This window comes from Salmo trutta, chromosome 13 (genome assembly GCF_901001165.1).
Source record: "Salmo trutta chromosome 13, fSalTru1.1, whole genome shotgun sequence".
NCBI classification, from domain to species: domain Eukaryota; kingdom Metazoa; phylum Chordata; class Actinopteri; order Salmoniformes; family Salmonidae; genus Salmo; species Salmo trutta.
The window spans coordinates 67315678-67335600 of NC_042969.1; the positions used below are offsets into that span (position 1 = coordinate 67315678).

General features: G+C 43.0%; 1 protein-coding gene across 3 annotated transcripts in view; it reads right to left on the reverse strand.

Annotated features, from left to right (window-relative positions):
• LOC115206379 (rho GTPase-activating protein 32) overlaps positions 1-15788 on the reverse strand; it is a 50871-nt gene extending 35083 nt beyond the window's left edge. For 2 of the 3 annotated variants that reach the window (XM_029773258.1, XM_029773252.1), the window contains exon 1: positions 15524-15788. The gene's annotated coding sequence lies outside the window, so the exon portion shown is untranslated. Of the gene's footprint in view, positions 1-1485; positions 1583-15523 lie in introns of those variants that run through there. The other variant, XM_029773253.1, reaches the window with a different exon arrangement.
• Positions 15789-19923: the final 4135 nt, after the last annotated feature.

Genomic DNA, 19923 nt, shown 5'->3' on the forward strand with positions numbered 1-19923 from the left:
ATGAGGAGTGTTGTGACAGCACCCATGAGGAGTGTTGTGAAGAGAGTGTTGTGACAGCACCCATGAGGAGTGTTGTGACAGCACCCATGAGGAGTGTTGTGACAGCATCCATGAGGAGTGTTGTGACAGCACCCATGAGGAGTGTTGTGACAGCACCCATGAGGAGTGTTGTGACAGCACCCATGAGGAGTGTTGTGACAGCCCCCATGAGGAGTGTTGTGACAGCCCCCATGAGGAGTGTTGTGAAGAGAGTGTTGTGACAGCCCCCATGAGGAGTGTTGTGACAGCCCCCATGAGGAGTGTTGTGACAGCCCCCATGAGGAGTGTTGTGAAGAGAGTGTTGTGACAGCCCCCATGAGGAGTGTTGTGACAGCCCCCATGAGGAGTGTTGTGACAGCCCCCATGAGGAGTGTTGTGACAGCCCCCATGAGGAGTGTTGTGACAGCCCCCATGAGGAGTGTTGTGACAGCCCCCATGAGGAGTGTTGTGACAGCCCCCATGATCCATCATCCCTAATTCAGCTCTTTATATACAGTCAACAAATAAAAGGAATGTTCTGACAGAGCAAAACAAAACACCTCCACACAGCCTTCCAAATCTTTCCATAACTAGCCCTCATGAAAGGCAACGCTGGGAGCTGAACTAACATCTGGTGGGATATTTGGCAAACACAGTGCAGTGGTAACCAACCAACCCTGGTCCTGGTCCTGGAGTGCAGCAATATGTGCATTGTGCACTCAAAGTACCTCGGTTCTACACCTCAGCATTAAAACTCCCCAGCCAACCAATACTGAGGTAGTAAAGCAGGAGTTTTCCTCTTCTCCAATCAGAAGCTGTAATGATGACCATAGGAGACGTTTGGAGTAAGGAGTAGTAGCTAAATAGATACATCAGGCCAGCCATTACATTACAGGGTAGTATTTTCCCCAAGCAAGCAGGCAGAGGGAGGCAGCCCATTGGCCCGTAGACACAGAGTGGTGCTCACTGATGACAGAGTTCCACACAGCCCTCTGACTCAGCAATGTGACCAGCCAGAGACCCAGGCCAAACCAGACCCACTCCACACGCACAGATCTACTATATTCCACTGTACTCTCACTTCATCTTTCCAATGGCGGCTGTAGCCTTGCTATAGGATCTCCTATCAAATCAAATGTATTTATATAGCCCTTCTCATCAGCTGATATATCAAAGTGCTGTACAGAAACCCAGCCTAAAACCCCAAACAGCAAGCAATGCAGGTGTAGATGCACGGTGGCTAGGAAAAACTCCCTAGAAAGGCCAAAACCTAGGAAGAAACCTAGAGAGGAACCAGGCTATGAGGGGTGGCCAGTCCTCTTCTGGCTGTGCAGGGTGGAGATTATAACAGAACATGGCCAAACATTGTGACAATTCTCTTCAAGGTTAGGAGAGTTCGTACACAAATTTAGCGGGAGACCGACACAAAAATCACACCAGAGAGAGTTATTTCCAACAGGACAGCACCTGAATGTTTGTTTCTCCAGCCTGGACCGTTCCGGGCTGCAGGCGTATTCGAGGATAGCAGGGTTCGGTACACAAATCAGGTTCGCGATAGATCAGGGTCCAAAACAGACAACAGGTAATTCCAAACAGTCCAGGTCATACACAGTAAACCCAGCAGATGTATTATCACTTTCTCTTTTCAATGGTTCACAGCTCCATGCTCTCCTTTCTTCCTGGTGTGGCTTGACCCCTCATATACGTGGGTCGGCCCCACCTTGCAAGCGTTCCCCTTGCTTCTGTGGATTGTAGTTTCTCTCTCTTTGGGTCAGACATTTTGTGCTTTGTAGTTCCTTATCTGGCCAACCCTTAGTGAGAGGGCAGAGCCCGTTTATTAGTTCTGCCCTCACATATCTTCCATGTATTACTCGGCCCCCTTCTTTGCCACAATTATTACAACAAATATGTATCTAATGAGAGAGGATAGCATGATGACACACAAAAAAAACAATCAACAATTTATGTGAAGTCCCAAAGCTGTCCTGAATCTCTCCAGGGATAGGCTACATGATTTTAAAGATGAACAAAGTAATACAACAGTTTGCATGTACAGAATGTTTTTACCATTCAGTATAGTCTGGCAATCTGTCACCCATCAGAATGTGTGGTCCAACTTTCTGTTCCTTCAGTAATCTTTTCAAAAGCTCTGTAGGCGACTGCATTGCATTTATTCTATTATCAAATGTAACATGCCTGACCTTGATGATTGTTCAGAATGGAGCATGATTCTTCTCAGATAATGGCATCCTGTGCTTCACATTGCTGCGTTGCAGATACACTCAGCACCGCCTTATGGCAACATGACAAGGTACATCCATTCATTTATCCATTAAATATCGATAACATGGCAAAGCAATACAATTTAATGAGGACACAGATGTTCTGACATGTTAGCCAATGCCTTACATTTTGTGTCCCCCAAATGGCACCCTATTCCCTACATAATGCACTTATTTTGACCAGAGCCCTATGGGCCCTGGTAAAAAAGTAGTGCACTATATAGGGATAGGGTGTAATTTGGGACATTATCCTTACCCCACTTATCTGTCAGTCATGCCAGACTAGCCATAGTAAAGCCATCATCCTGCAATGTACAGTAGCGGTAGCTACAAGATATCTTATTCACCACTTGAAGGAAGTTCTCCATTTCTGCTGCCAGGAGACAGAAACAGTGCTGATCTGTCTTTGACGACTCTGGCCTACATGGTATTCTAGGAAAACTAGGGCAGCCTACGCAATTCTGCATGCCATTTATGAAACCTGTATTACAATTCATGGGCTGGTGTGATGAATTGATGCCCACACATTATCTCTCAGAGAAGAATTTCATGCCATAAGCCTCTGAAGCATCACACTAGACACACTCACATGTTAACCTAATGCATTTGCTACAGTGCTGTATGCAATTAGGCCAAAAGCTTTAAGACACTATATACACACACACACACACACACACAAATGTATGGACACCCCTTCAAATTGACTCTTTCAGCCACATCCGTTGCTGACAGATGTATTAAAAATCGAGCACGCAGCCATGCGATCTCCAAAGACAAACATTGGCCGTAGAATGGCCTTACTGAAGAGCTCAGTGACTTTCAACGTCATAGGATGCCACCTTCCAACAAGTCAGTTAGTAAAATTTCTGCCATTAAGTGGAAACGTCTAGGAGCAACAACAGCTCAGCCGTGAAGTGGTAGGTCACGCAAGCTCATAGAACGGGATCGCCGAGTGCTGAAGCGCATAGAAATCGTGTCCTCGGTTGCAACACTCAATACCGAGTTCCAAACTGCCTCTGGAAGCAACATCAGCACAATAACTGTTCGTCTGGAGCTTCATGAAACCGAGCAGCCACACACAAGCCTGGAGTGGTGTAAAGCTTGAAGTTATTGGACTCTGGCGCACTGGAATGGCGTTCTATAGAGTGATGAATCACGCTTCACCATCTGGCTGTCCAACGGACGAATCTGGGGTTGGCGGATGCCAGGAGAACGCTACCTTCCCCAATGCATAGTGCCAACTGTAAAGTTTGGTGGAGGAGGAATAATGATCTGGGCTGTTTTTCATGGTTCATACTAGGCCCCTTTGTTCCAGTGAAGGGAAATCTTAACACTACAGCATACAATGACATTCTAGATGATTCTGTGATTCCAACTTTGTGGCAACAGTTTGGGGATGGCCCTTTTCTGTTGTTTCATCATGACCCTTCCCCTTACAATGCCCCCGTGCACAAAGCGAGGTCCATACAGAAATTGTATTTCAGGGCCTCCCGAGTGGCGCAGTGGTCTAAGGCACTGCATCGCAGTGCTAGCTGTGCCACTAGAGATTCTGGGTTCGAGTCCAGGCTGTCACAGCTGGCCGCAAAAGGGGGGCCCACGGGGCAGCGCATAATTGGCCCAGAACCATCTGGATTAGGGGAGGGTTTGGCCGATAAGGATGTCCTTGTCCCATCGCACACTAGCGACTACTATGGCGGGCGGGGCGCAGTGCACGCTGACACGGTCACCAGGTGTACGGTGTTTCCTCCGACACATTGGTGCGGCTGGCTTCCGGCTTAAGCGGGCATTGTGTCAAGAAGCAGTGCGGCTTGGCTGGGTCGTGTTTCGGAGGACGCACGGCTCTCGGGCCTTCGCCTCTCCCGAGTCCTTACGGGAGTTGCAGCGATAAGACAAGACTAACTACCAATTGGATACCATGAAATTGGGGAAAAGAAGAAGAAAACGGTATTTCTAGATTGGTGTGGAAGAACTTGACTGGTCTGCACAGAGCACTGACCTCAACCCCATCAAACACCTTTGGGATGAATTGGAACACCGACTGCGAGCCAGGCCTAATCGCCCAACCTCACTAATGCTCTTGTGGCTGAATGGGAGCAAGTCCCCGCAGCAATGTTCCAACATCTAGTGAAAAGCCTTCCCAGGAGAGTAGAGGCTGCTATAGCAGCAAAGGGGGGGACCAACTCCATATTAATGCCCATGATTTTGGAATGAGATGTTCGACGAGCAGGGCCCCACATACTTTTGGTCATGATGTGTATGTAGTGTTTTATATCTAAAGTGAGAGGCTAAGGGAGCCGCTGGGAAGAGAGAAATGACTGTTGTTTCACCTCATACTGTTATGTTATTGAGTGTCTCTGGGGTCACTGAGCAGCCCCCACCCAGACAACTGAGCAACACACACACACACACACACACACACACTACTGTATTCGTCAATAACATCTCCATGGGTTTTGATAGAGGCGCTCCCCAGTGTAATGTTTCCATCTGACTGTTGAGGGGAAAGTTTAACGCTCTCATTCGGAGCACTGGAATGCGGTTAATAAAGCTAGTCAAAGTGGAGAAGGCCCGGGGTTGCTATGGCAACCTGCCGGTTGTGAGCCACTGTCATGTGCTCTGCTCTTCTCGACTGATGAGGTAGCAGGAAGAGGAAATTAAACTATGATGACAAAACTGTACAGTACAATACAAGAGATTGAACAATATGACAGATATTTCACCAGATGTATAAATGTGAAGCATCCGCTTGGTGTTTCCACTCACTACCAAACATGATAGTGAGAGGAAGCCCACTGTCCGGCAGTGGGAGAAGATGGAACTAAATTGATTTATTTTTAATCGCTTTGTTAAGATGGAGTGCAAAATGCGAATTGAGTTATTATTGCACACGCGCATTTCACAGATGAGGCGTTCCCCAACGGAAATATGCAGATGCTGCTAGATCGTGCCAATAGGATCTCACAAGCTCATGCTTGGCTCTGCCCACCTCCTTGCTTGTACTGCCCAATTTTACTCATTTGTTCCGATTGGAAACGGCAGGCTGTGGTCTGTCTTGGTTTAGATATAAAAAAAATCTTTGACAATACTGTACTATAACGACAATACTTTATACAGTACGGTGGTGATTGTTTTTATGGGATTAAAAACCTGATTAATGCTTTTTTCAGGGGGAGAATCATACAATTCTATAATCTGATTTACATTTACTACAGTGGGATTAATTTTGTTTCATCTCATGATGAATTCCATAGCTGTATAAATCATGTGTCCCATTCCACACACACAAAATGAGGCTTAGACATAGTATAAAGTTCATATACTCTGTCCAGAAATACAGGCAGATGCAATAAACGAGAATAAGAAACTGAAATGAATTAATTTACATACACTTTCAACAAAGGACCCACTGTAAGCCTAGTTCAAATGTAATCAGTTAGGTACGTGAGAAGAATTCTTTAAGCTTAGTTGACATACACTACAGTTCAAAAGTTTAGGGTGACTTAGACATTTCCTTGTTTAAGAAAGAAAAGCACATTTTTTGTCCATTAAAATAACATCAAATAGATCAGAAATATAGTGTAGATACTGTTGATGTTGTAAATGACTATTGTAGCTGGAAACGGCAGATTTCTTATGGAATATCTACATAAGCGTACAGAGGCCCATTACTCCTGTGTTCCAATGGCACGTTGTGTTAGCTAATTCAAGTTTATCATTTTAAAAGGCTAATTGATCATTAGAAAACCCTTTTGCAACTTTGTTAACACAGCTGAAACCTGTTGTTCTGATTAAAAATGCAATACAACCAGCCTTCTTTAGACTAGTTGAGTATCTGGAGCATTAGCATTTGTGGGTTCGATTACAGGCTCAAAATGGCCAGAAACAAAGAACTTTCTTCTGAAACGCGTCAGTCTATTCTTGTTCTGAGAAATGAAGGCTATTCTATGCAAGAAACTGCCAAGAAACTGAAGATCTGGTACAACGCTGTGTACTACTTTCTTTACAGAACAACGCAAACTGGCTTTAACCAGAATAGAAAGAGTGGGAGGCTCCGATGCACAACTGAGCAAGAGGACAAGTACATTAGCGTGTCTAGTTTGAGAAACAGACGTCTCACAAGTCCTCAACTGGCAGCTTCATTAAATAGTACCCGCAAAGTAGAGTTCCTCTGTCCAGTGTCTGTTCTCTTGCCCTTCATAATCTTTTCTTGTTATTGGCCAGTCTGAGATTTGGCTTTTTCTTTGCAACTCTGCCTAGATATAATTTACAAAGATTCTACCTTTTTATTTTTTCAAAATGATTGGTTTCTTATAAATTTGTATATTTGAGTTTAACCATAATATTTGGTGTAATATTTGTTCTGTTTTTTTTCTGGTGGATTAAAAAGTAATTGCAACCAACTTTCTATGGCTTGTTTTAAAAATAGCGATATTTTTTTAGATTATTTCATTTTCAAATAACCAAAAGTAAGAGGTTGTAATCTGATTAAAGGGAAAAGGACCATTCTTGAACAGGGGTTGAGACATTCTTACTAATCTGCTAGAGAACTAGTTCGTATTTAAGTATAACGTTTGTATGACTGAAGCCTTTAGTGAGAGGTCTAATGCTTTAATATTTAATCATTCCTGCCCTCCGAATTCATATTCATTATATAAATGGGCCCGTTTCATTTTGTCAGGCTTGCCAATCCAAATAAAATGTAATATTTTGCTCATATAATTTAAAAAACAAGTCGCTAGGTGTAGGCAATGCCATAAGAAAATAAGCAAACTGGGATATGACTAAAGGGGTGATTTTTCCACAAATAGACAGGTATTTTCCTTTCCACGGTAGCAAGAACTTATCTATTTTTGCTAACTTTCTATGAAAATGTATTGAAATGAGATGATTTCTTTCTTTCGAGATATGAATATCGAGTATGTCCTTATCACCGTCAGACCATTTTAAATTGGTAAACTGTACGGTAATGGAAAAGTTTTATATTTTAGTGATCCAATACGTAACATAGTAAATTTAGCATCATTTGGTTGTAATCTAGAGAGGGTAGAAAAAGTAGATCATCTATGAAGCTGTGGAAGGATCCAAATGGTGGATTTAAAAGAAAACATGAATCATCAGCGTACAATGACACCTTTGTTTTTAAGCCCTGTATTTCTAGGCCCTTGATATAAATTGTTGGATCTGATTTTAATAGCTAACATTTCGATGGCCATAATAAATAGATATGCCGACAGTGGACAACCTTATTTTACTCCAACAGTTTAATACTTTCTGAGAAGTAGCCATTATTTACGATTTTAAAACCTAGGGTTACTATACATAACTTTAACCCAATGTATGGAGATTCTCCAAAATATAACTATCCCAGGCATTTATATATAAATTCCTGTCGTACTTTATTAAAAGCCTTTTCAAAGTCAGCTACGAATACCAGGTCTTGTTTCCCCGATTTTTCATAGTGTTTTAATGTTTCCAATACTTGTCTTATTATCGCCAATGTATTGTCCATGTAAAAAACCTGTCTGATTAGGATTAATAATATCCAACAATTTAAAAAAATATATTTCCTGGATTTAAAAGACTTTAGTTGCATCAAGTACTTTCTCCTCTAATTTGGCCTTAACATAAGTCTTTCTGTACAGCTGTTAATTTTACAGTATTAATAGGACAAAAATCCTTACAGGTTTGTGGAGATGGAGACTGACTCGTTGTTGGGTGGCTTTTGACAATTTCTTTGGACTCCTCATGTTTTACTCAGTGCCTTGGTTTCCATCCAACTGATGACAGATTTCATATGAATATTTAAAAAAATCTGCATAAAGAAAATAGGTGCATTTTCCCACCAGGGGTGTTTCCACCAAACTGGTGACATGGTTGATGCTTGACTGCATCAACCAGAATTGTCACCAGAATAAGACCCTCAATATTTATTGGAAATGAGCATCAAGCTCATCACTTTCACCACCCTGTGAAGTTCATTATAACTTATTTAATCTGTAGCCTAATAAAGTGCATGGTTTGCCGAATCGTAGCAGGAGGACCACACCATATCATTGCGTAACTCCAAATTTACTTCGATATGATGGTTATTACTAGAGATGCACGATATATCGGTGAACATATCGGAATCGGATGATATTAGCTAAAAATGCCAACATCGGTTTCGGCCCGATTTCTAGTTTAACGCAGATGTTAAAAACCGATGTCAAAGCTATATAACGTAGGTAAAATTTGGCGCTACACATACAACACAGCATTCCTAACCAAGCCCACAATGTCTGCTGTGTGGATCGAGCAGTCAACAAGTCGAGCAGTCATTTTAAAGAGAAAGAACATTTTAGCGAGACAACTCAAAGGCTAAATCCATTAAAGCCAAGATAATGGAATTCATTGCCCTTGACAATCAACCGTACTGTCGTGGGCGATGTTGGCTTTCACCGACTGGTCGAGCATCGGTACACACTACTAAGTGCGCTATTTTTCAGATGTTGCCCTACCGAAGTTACACAGTAATAGCGTCACTGCTATTAGCTTCACAACATACATACATACATACATACATACATACATACATACATACATACATACATACATACATACATACATACATACATACATACATACATACATACTATGGAACGCCGTTTGGGTCTTTGCGTGTCAACAAAATATACAGTAGCACTGTCAAAGCTGTACAAAAAAAAAGTCTGTAAACAAGCAAACACCGGCCACGAACGATGCGTTTACAATACCGCATTGGTAATAAAGCATCATTTGTTTCACCGCAACTTCTGGGGTAGCTAGTTTTAGCTTGGTACCTAGCTAGTACCAATACAAACAATGACCAGTAGAAACTGCAGTCATTTTCATTAGTCTTAGCAATGATTTAGGAATCCTTGTGAGTAAGTATTAGCTAGGATGCCACTTGTTGTTCACCAACTGAAATTTCCCAAAGATAACGTTATAAGCAGCCAGCTAGCTTCATCTGGCTAGTGAGGCGCGACCGGATCACGTTGTGTTGTGAAGCTAGCCACAATAAGGATTAGGCACAATAATGGAATTTGCGGTTTGGCGTCAAATTAAAGTAGGTCATTGACAGTGATGCAAATTAATACAAAGAGTAGAATTATGCCATACTTGTATTTTGAAGGCTAACCCTTATTGTGGCTAGCTTCATATAGATGGGACCAACCACCATAATCAAATAAGAACTGTCTTATAAATTAGGGTTATTTTAGATGTTGACACCTAGCTATATAGTTAGCTAGCTAACTAACGATAGCTAGTGAAACAGACTGTCGTTTTGCTATGTTTTTGGGGAAGAACATTGTTTGCATCAATGAGCTAGCTAGCTTTTTTATGACCAGCACTGTAGGTGTGCAAGACAACTTTACCAGCATCATAGCATAAGTATCGATGAATCGTTGTGACATATGAAATACAAGTGTAAGTGTAATAACTACGTAAAAATGTAATGAACGCGTTAAATTCTTATGTGACGTGCAATCATATTTCGGGTCCTGAATGGTCGAATAGCGTTATTTGATACGTCAAATGACGTTATTTGATGTGTATCTTTTTTGACACACGCAAAGACCCAAACGGCGTTCCATAGAAATCCTGGTTGAGAATGAAACGACTGAACAACAAAACAGCACAGCAAGTAAGTGAAAGAAATAGGTTTTGATTATGTTTTACTGGTAATGGGGACATATGTAAATTCCAACAAAATAGCCTTTTGGTCAGTGTGGTGTGTGTGTGTGTAACCTTTATTTAACGAGGCAAGTCAGTTAAGAACAAATTCTTATTTACAGTGACGGCCCGGACGACGCTGGGCCAATTGTGCGCCGCCCTATGGGACTCACAATCACGTCCGGATGTGATAAAGCCTGGATTCGAACCAGGAACTGTAGCGATGCCTCTTGCACTGGGATGCAGTGCCTTAGACCGCTGAGTCCATGTGTCTGTTTTAACTATACTAGAATGCTTAAAAGGCCACTAAGATTTTAAGTATTGGGTTTTTTGGCAAGGAAAATATTGGACATCGGTATCAGCCAAAAATGTCATATGGGTGCATCACTAGTTAGTACATTGGATTTGGAAAGTACTCCGACTCCATCCCTTTTTCCACATTTTGTTACATTACAGCCTTATTCAAAATGTATTAAATTGTTTTACTCAGTCTACACACAATACCTCATAATGACAAAGTGAAAACAGGGTTTTAGAAATGTTTGAACATTTTTATTAATACCTTATTTACATAGGTATTCAGACCCTTTGCTATGAGACTCGAAATTGAGCTCAGGTGCATCCCGTTTCTATTGATCATCCTTGAAATGTTTCTACAACTTGGAGTCCACCTGTGGTCAATTATATTGACTGTACGTGTAAAAACAGGTTTAGAAAACTGAAACATCACATTTACATAAGTATTAAGATCCTTTACTCAGTACTTTGCTGAAGCACCTTTGGCAGCTATTACAGCCTCGAGTCCTCTCGGATATGACGCTACCTGCTTGGAACACCTGTATTTGGGGATTTCTCCCATTCTTCTCTGCAGATCCTCTCAAGCTCTGTTAGGTTGGATGGGGAGCGTCGCTGCACAGCCATTGTCAGGTCTTTCCAGAGATGGTCGATTGGGTTCAAGTCCGGGCTCTGGACATTGAGACTTGTCCAGAAGCCACTCCTGCGTTGTCTTGGCTGTGTGCTTAGGGTTGCTGTCCTGTTGGAAGGTGAACCTTCACCCCAGTCTGAGGTCCTGAGTACTCTGGAGCAGGTTTTCATCAAGGATCTCTGTACTTTGCTCCGTCCATCTTTTCCTTGATCCTGACTTGTCTCCCAGTCCCTGAAAAACATCCCCACAGCATGATGCTGCCACCACGCTTCACCGTAGGGATGGTGCCAGGTTTCCTCCAGATGTGACGCTTGGCATTCAATCCAAAGAGTTCAATCAGACCAGAGAATCTTGTTTCTCATTCTCAGAGTCCTTTAGGTATCTTTTAGCAAACTTTGCGGGCTGTCATGTACCTTTTACTGAGGAGTGCCTTCCATCTGGCCACTCTACCATAAAGGCCTGATTGGTGAAGTGCTGCAGAGATTGCTGTCCTTCTGGAAGGTTCTCCCATCTCCATAGAAGAACTCTTGAGCTCTGTCAGAGTGACCATCGGGTTCTTGGTCACCTCACTGACCCTTCTCTCCCGATTGCTAAGTTTGGCCGGGCGGCCAGCTCTAGGAAGAGTCTTGGTGGTTCCAAACTTCTTCTATTTAAGAATGATGGAGGCCACTGTGTTCTTGGGGACCTTCAATGCTTCAGAAATATTTTATTACCCTTCCCCAGATCTGTGCCAACACAATCCTGTCTTGGAGCTCTAAGGACAATTCCTTGGACCTCATGGTTTGGTTTTTGCTCTGACATGCACTGTCAACTGTGGAACCTTATATAGACAGATGTGCCTTTCCAAATCATGTCCAATCAATTTAATTTACCACAGGTGGACTCCAATCAAGTTGTAGAAACATCTCAAAGATGATCAATGGAAACAGGATGCACCGGAGTTCAATTTCAAGTCTCATAGCAAAGTGTCTGAATACTTACGTAAATAAGATGTTTTTTTCATATACATTTGCAAACACTTCTATAAACTTGTTTTTGATTTGTCATTATGGGGTATTGTGTGTAGATTGATGAGGGAAATGTTTTATTGAATCCATTTTAGAGTAAGGCTGTAACGTAAAAAAATGTGGAAAACGTCAAGGGGTCTATATACTTTGCGAATGCACTGTATATCAATATATGCACATAAAGGAGTTTCCAATTATACAAAAAAACCTTTATCACCTTTATTTAACAAGGTAGGCCAGTTGAGAACAAGTTCTCATTTACAACTGCGACCTGGCCAAGATAAAGCAAAGCAGTGCGACACAAACAACAGAGTTACACATGGAATAAACAAACGTACAGTCAATAACACAATAGAAAAATCTATATACAGTGTGTGCAAATAAAGTACAATTAGGGAGGTAAGGCAATAAATAGGCCAAAGTGGCGAAATAATTACAATTTAGCAATTAAACACTGGAGTGATAGATGAGCAGAAGATGAATGTGCAAATAGAGATACTGGGGTGCAAAGGAGCAAAAAAATTATAATAATAAAGGAAATGAGGTAGTTGGGTGGGCTATTTACAGATGGGCTATGTACAGGTGCAATGATCTGTAAGCTGCTCTGACAGCTGATGCTTAAAGTTAGTGAGGGAGATATGAGTCTCCAGCTTCAGTGATTTTTGCAATTCGTTCCAGTCATTGGCAGCAGAGAACTGGAAGGAAAGGCGGCCAAAGGAGGAGTTGGCATTGGGGGTGACCAGTGAAATATACCTGCTGTGGCGCGTGCTACAAGTAGGTGCTGCTATGGTGACCAGTGAGCTGAGATAAGGCGGGGCTTTACCTAGCAAAGACTTATAGATGACCTGGAACCGGTGGGTTTGGCGAAGAATATGAAGCGAGGGCCAGCCAACGAGAGCATACAGGTCGCAGCGGTGGGTAGTATATGGGGCATTGGTGACAAAACAGATGGCACTGTGATAGACTGCATCCAATTTGCTGAGTAGAGTTTCGGAGGCTATTTTGTAAATGACATCGCCGAAGTCAAGGATCGGTAGGATAGTCAGTTTTACGAGGGTATGTTTGGCAGCATGAGTGAAGGAGGCTTTGTTGCGAAATAGGAAGCCAATTCTAGATTTAATTTTGGAATGGAGATGCTTAATGTGAGTCTGGAAGGAGAGTTTACAGTCTAACCAGACACCTAGGTATTTGTAGTTGTCCACATATTCTAAGTCAGAACCGTCCAGAGTAATGATGCTTGACGAGCGGGCAGGTGTGGGCAGCGATCGGTTGAAGAGCATGCATTTAGTTTTACTTGCATTTAAGAGTAGTTGGAGGACACGGAAGGAGAGTTGTACGGCATTGAAGCTCGTCTGGAGGTTTGTTAACACAGTGTCCAAAGAAGGGCCAGAAGTATACAGAATGGTGTCGTCTGCGTAGAGGGTGGATCAGATAATCACCAGCAGCAAGAGCGACATCATTGATGTATACAGTGAAAAGAGTCGGCCCGAGAATTGAACCCTGTGGCACCCCCATAGAGACTGCCAGCGGTCCGGACAAAAGCTGCACAGTATTGTCTTTTATCGATGGTGGATATGATCTCGTTTAGGACCTTGAGCGTGGCTGAGGTGCACCCATGACCAGCTCGGAATCCAGATTGCATAGCGGAGAAGGTACGGTGGGATTTCAAATGGTCGGTGATCTGTTTGTTAACTTGGCTTTCGAAGACTTTAGAAAGGCAGGGTAGGATAGATATAGGTCTGTAACAGTTTGGGTCGAGGGTGTCTCCCCCTTTGAAGAGGGGGATGACCGCGGCAACTTTCCAATCTTTAGGGATCTCAGACGATATGAAAGAGGTTTAACAGGCTAGTAATAGGGGTTGCAACAATTGCGGCAGATCATTTTAGAAAGAGAGGGTCCAGATTGTCTAGCCCAGCTGATTTGTAGGGGTCCAGATTTTGCAGCTCTTTCAGAACATTAGCTATCTGGATTTGGGTGATGGAGAAATGGGGGGGCGGGGCTTGAGCAAGTTGCTGTGAGGGATGCAGAGCTGTTGACTGGGGTAGGGGTAGCGAGGTGGAAAGCATGGCCAGCCGTAGAAAAATGCTTATTGAAATTCTCGATTATCGTAGATTTATCGGTGGTGACAGTGTTTCCTAGCAGTGGGAAGCTGGGAGGAGGTGCTCTTATTCTCCATGGACTTTACAGTGTCCCAGAACTTTTGGAGTTAATGCTACAGGATGCAAATTTCTGTTTGAAAAAGCTAGCATATTGAAAAAGCTAGCCTATGCTTTCCTAACTGCCTGTGTATATTGGTTCCTAACTTCCCTGAAAAGTTGCATATCGCGGGGGCTATTTGATGCTAACGCAGTATGCCACAGGATGTTTTTGTGCTGGTCAAGGGCAATCAGGTCTGGAGTGATCCAAGGGCTATAGCTGTTCTTAGTTTAAAAAATGAAGAAAAAAAATGAATGGGGCATGCTTATTTAAGATGGTGAGGAAAGCACTTTTAAATAATAACCAGGCATCCTCTACTGACGGAATGAGGTCAATATCCTTCCAGGATACCCGGGCCAGGTCGATTAGAAAGGTCTGATTGCTTTAGTGTTTTAGGGAGCATTTGACAGTGATGGGGTGGTCGTTTGACCGCGGACACATTACGGACGAAGGCAATGAGGCAGTGATCGCTGAGATCCGAGTTGAAGACAGCAGAGGTGTATTTAGAAGGCAGCTTGGTCAGGATGATATCTATGAGGGTGCCCGTGTTTACAGATTTAGGGTTGTACCTGGTAGGTTCCATGATAATTTGTGTGAGATTGAGGGCATCAAGCTTAGATTGTAGGACGGCTGGGGTGTTAAGCATATCCCAGTTTGCTCACATGGTTAATTTTCCAGACAAAGAGATTCCACCATGTTTAACAAACAAATTATCTGTCTGCATTTATCAAATTGAAACAAAACTTCCTGTTTCCATTACAGCAGTTTTTTTTATACGGTACGACTTTACTCACATAGAAACTGTGGATGGAAACGTGGTTATTGTTTTTTTTTTTAAAGTTTGGTCCACTATTTTTACTGAATAATATATGAATCCTATGAATTAAAATGGCAAATTTAGGTGCAATCAATTATCTTAATAAATTACATAAACAATTTCAGAACAATGTGAGATGGTGGGTGTCATGGCTTACTGAAATGACATGAAAAGACCCTGTATTTATAATTATATGACAATATTCTAGGTTGACTATAAATAAACTACACCATTTCTGATGCACCACATATTACTTTTACTTTCCTTCTTAAGTAAAAGCTGGACATGTATCGCCTACGCCATTAATTCCAATCAGACTGGTTTTAGATTTCTCCCTGACCAAGATGGCTGCCATTTTCTCCCATAATGGAATTGAGGGTTTATGACACAGCTCCTCTAGTAAGTTAACAGGATCTTTACGTAGTCAACATGTTGTCATTACATACACAACTGACATATCTCATAACCTTCAAAAGCCACAACATTCATTCACATCCTATCTTTCTCACTCACCTAAAACCGTGTTCAATACAAAGCACAAGAATGACGACGATGGTAACACTTTCAGATGGTCTTTTAAACATACCTGTAACCGCAGGACAAACCACCACACCAAGGGTCTCTTCTCTATATCCTCCGAGCCGCAGTGTGCCGCGCACTTTACTACTGTTGAGGTTTTCGACAGCAATGACTTGGATTTTTCAGCATCCCACTACGAAGCCCAGTTCGCACTGCTTCAGTGAGAATAAAACAAATATGGGATTCGTCAGTGAACATGTCCTACAGAAGAGACTGCGAGACAGAACCCGTAGCCTCGTGTGCTCTGCACCCAACGCTGCGAACGCGCAAAACCCGGCTGTGCGCGTACGCGCCAGCAAGGTAAATAAATGATTCCTGAAATTGCTCTAGTCCTAGTGCCCTCAACTGTCCTTGTACATCAGAAAACAGGTTTCAATCGCTCTTCCACTACTAACAAAGAAACACATCTATGTGTACTATGTCATGGGTGATTTATGAGATGAAAGATGTTTGCTATTGGCATACAAAAAGGAGCCTTGTCAACTATTTCAACAGTGGATTGCAGTAGTATATACTGTAGGTTATGTGCACACACACACCCATGTTGCAACCTGGATTCAGGGTTAGACATAACATAGTAAATGTTAATCCGGGACACTCCAATTAATGACATGTTACATTTCGTCTGGTATGTATTAATTTGTGGATGTCCATCATCCATTTTGTTTGATATGTAACGATTTACAATTTGTATGATATGTTACAAATTCAAATTCGTACAATATGTTACGTATTTTAAAAATGTACTAAACTGAATGTTAACCATTCCAATTTGTTGTGGCTAATGTTAGCTAGGTGGCTAATGCTAACGTTAGGTAGGCTAGCGGGGATGCATTGTTTCCCAGACTCGGTCCTGGGGACCCCAAGGGGTGCATGTTTAATTTTTTTGCCCTAACACTACAAAGCTGATTCAACTAATCAACTAATCATCAAGCTTTGATAATTTGAATCAACTGTGTAGTGCTAGGGCAAAATCCAAAATGTATACCCCTTGGGGTCCCCAGGAACGAGTTTGGGAAACGTAGGGTCAAGGTCAGGGTTAGGAGTTGGGTTAAAGGGTTAAGGTTTGTTTAGGGGAAGGGTTAGCTAACATGCTAAGTAGTTGCAAAGTATCTAAAAAGTAGTAAGTAGTTGCAAAGTTGCTAAAATGGTTAAGTTGTCCATGGTGAGATTCAAACATGAAACCTTTGAGTTGCTAGACCCAAAGGTTCGCGTTATATGCCCACACATTCACCCTGACCACCCACCCAACTTTCGTTTTTGCCTTCTGTCTTATATAACCATACCAAACGTAACACATATACTCATTTGAGTGTCCCTAAACACACACACACACATACGTACATACACACGGTCAACACTGCTGTTCTACTATATATACAATTTATTATAAACTGGGTGGGTCGAGCCCTGAATGTTGATTGGCTGAAGGCCGTGGTATATTGGACCGTATACCATGGGTATGACAAAACATTTATTTGTACTGCTCTAATTACATTGGTAACCAGTTCATAATAGCAATAAGGCACCTCGGGTGTTTGTGGTGTCTTGCCAATATACCATGGCTAAGGGCTGTTTCCAGGCACTCCGAGTAGCGTCGTGCTTAAGAACAGCCCTTAGCCATGGTATATTGGCCATATACTACAACCCATCGGGCCTTATTGCTTAATTCTACTGAGTGTCATTACCCACTTCATATTTGTAAATACAGTGTAAATACAGTCCATTATTACTATGCATATTACTGCGTCTGTTATACTGAACAAAAATATAAACGCAACATGTAAATAGTTGGTCACATGTTTTATGAGCTGAAATAATGTAAGATGGCGCCGACAGAAATGGTTGCCTCGCTTTCAGTTCTTAAGAAACTATGCAGTATTTTGTTTTTTTATGTATTATTTCTTACATTGTTGCCCCAGGAAATCTTAAGTCTTATTACATACAGCCGGGAAGAACTATTGGATATAAGAGCGACGTCAACTTACCAACATTATGACCAGGAACAAGACTTTCCCGAAGCAGATCCTCTGTTCGGACCACCACCCAATGTGTATACTACTCGCCAATGTCCAGTCTCTTGACAACAAGGTAGACGAAATTCGAGCAAGGGTTGCCTTCCAGAGAGACATCAGAGTTTGTAACATTCTCTGTTTCATGGAAACATGGCTCTCTCGGGATATGTTGTCGGAATCAATTCAGTCACCGGGCTTCTCCATGCATGGCGCCGACAGAGATAAACACCTCTCTGGGAAGAGGAAGGGCGGGGGTGTATGTTTCATGATTAATGACTCATGGTGTAATCCTAACGACATACAGGAACTCAGGTACTTCTGCTCACCCGACCTAGAATTCCTTACAATCAAATACCAGCCATTTTACCTTCCAAGAGAATTCTCGTCAGTTATAGTCACAGCTGTGTACATTCCCCCTCAAGCAGACACCAAGACAGCCTTCAAGGAACTTCACTGGACTCTATGTAAACTGGAAACCATATATCCTGAGGCTGCATTTACTGTAGCTGGGAATTTTAACAAAGCAAATTTGAGAACAAGGCTACCTAAATTCTAGCAGCATATTTAATACACTCGATCAATGCTACTCTAACTTCCGCGATGCATAAAAAGCCCTCCCCCGTCCTCCCATTGGGAAATCCGACCAAGACGCTATCTTGCTCCTACCGTCTTATAGGCAGAAACTCAAACAGGATGTACCAGTGACTAGAAACATTCAACACTGGTCTGACCAATCAGAAGCCACGTTTCAAGATTGTTTTGATCACGTGGACTGGAATATGTTCCGGTCAGCCTCAGAGAACAACACCGACCTATACGCTGACTCTGTGAGTGAGTTTATAAAGTTTATAAAGAAGTGCATTGGAGATGTGACTATTAAAACATACGCTAACCAGAAACCATGGATGCATGGCGGCATTCGCGCAAAACTGAAAGCGTGAACCACCGCATTTAACCACGGAAAGAGGTCTGGGAATATGGCTGAATATAAACAGTGTAGTTATTCCCTCCGCAAGGCAATCAAACAAGCGAAATGCCGGTACATGGACAAAGTGGAATTGCAATTGAACAGCGCAGACATGAGACATATGTGTCAGGGTCTACAGGAAATCACGGACTACAAAAAGAAAACCAGCCACGTCACGGACACCGACGTCACGCTTTCAGACAAACTAAACACCTTCTTTGCCTGCTTTGAGGAAAATACAGTGCCACCGTTGCGGCCCGCTAACAAGGACTGCGCCCCCCACCTCTCCTTCTCCGTGGCCGATGTGAGTAAAACATTTAAACGTGTTAACCCTCACAAGGATGCTGGCCCAGACGGCATCCCTAGCCGCGTCCTCAGAGCATGCGCAGACCAGCTGGCTGGTGTGTTTACGGACATATTCAATCGCTCCCTATCCTAGTCTGCTGTCCCCACATGCTTCAAGATGGCTACCATTATTCCTGTACCCAAGAAGGCAAAGATAACTTAACTAAATGACTACCGCCCCATAGCACTCACTTCTGTCATCATGAAGTGCTTTGAGAGACTAGTCAAGGATCATATCACCTCCACTTTACCGGCCACCCTAGACCCACTTCAGTTTGCATACCACGCCAACAGGTCCACAGATGACGCAATCACATCACATTGCACACTGCCCTGTCCCATCTGGACAGGAATACCTATGTAAGAATGCTGTTCATTGACTACAGCTCAGCATTCAACACCATAGTACCCTCCAAGATCATCATCAAGCTGGAGGCCCTGGGTCTCAACCCCACCCTGTGCAATTGGGTCCTGGACTTTCTGACGGGCCGCCCCCAGGTGGTGAAGGTAGGAAACAACATCTCCACTTCGCTGGCCCTCAACCCTGGGGCCCCACAAGGGTGCGTGCTCAGCCCCCTCCTGAACTCCCTGTTCACCCACGACTGCGTGGCCATGCACGCCTCCAACTCAAACATCAAGTTTGCAGACAGCACAACAGTAGTGGGCTTGATTACCAACAATGACGAGATAGCCTACAGAGAGGTGAGGGCACTCGGAGTGTGGTGTCAGGAAAACAACCTCTCACTCAACGTCAACAAAACAAAGGAGATGATCGCGGACTTCAGGAAACAGTAGGGGGAGCACCCCCCCTTTTCCACATCGAAGGGACAGTAGTGGAGAGGGTAGAAAGTTAAGTTCATCGGCGTACACATCACGGACAAACTGAAATGGTCCACCCACACAGACAGTGTGGTGAAGAAGGCACAACAGCGCCTCTTCAACCTCAGGAGGCTGAAGAAATTTGGCTTGTAACCCAAAACCCTGACAAACTTTTACAGATGCATAATCGAGAGCCTCCTGTCGGGCTGTATCACAGCCTGGTACGGCAACTGAACCGCCCTCAACTGCAAGGCTCTCCAG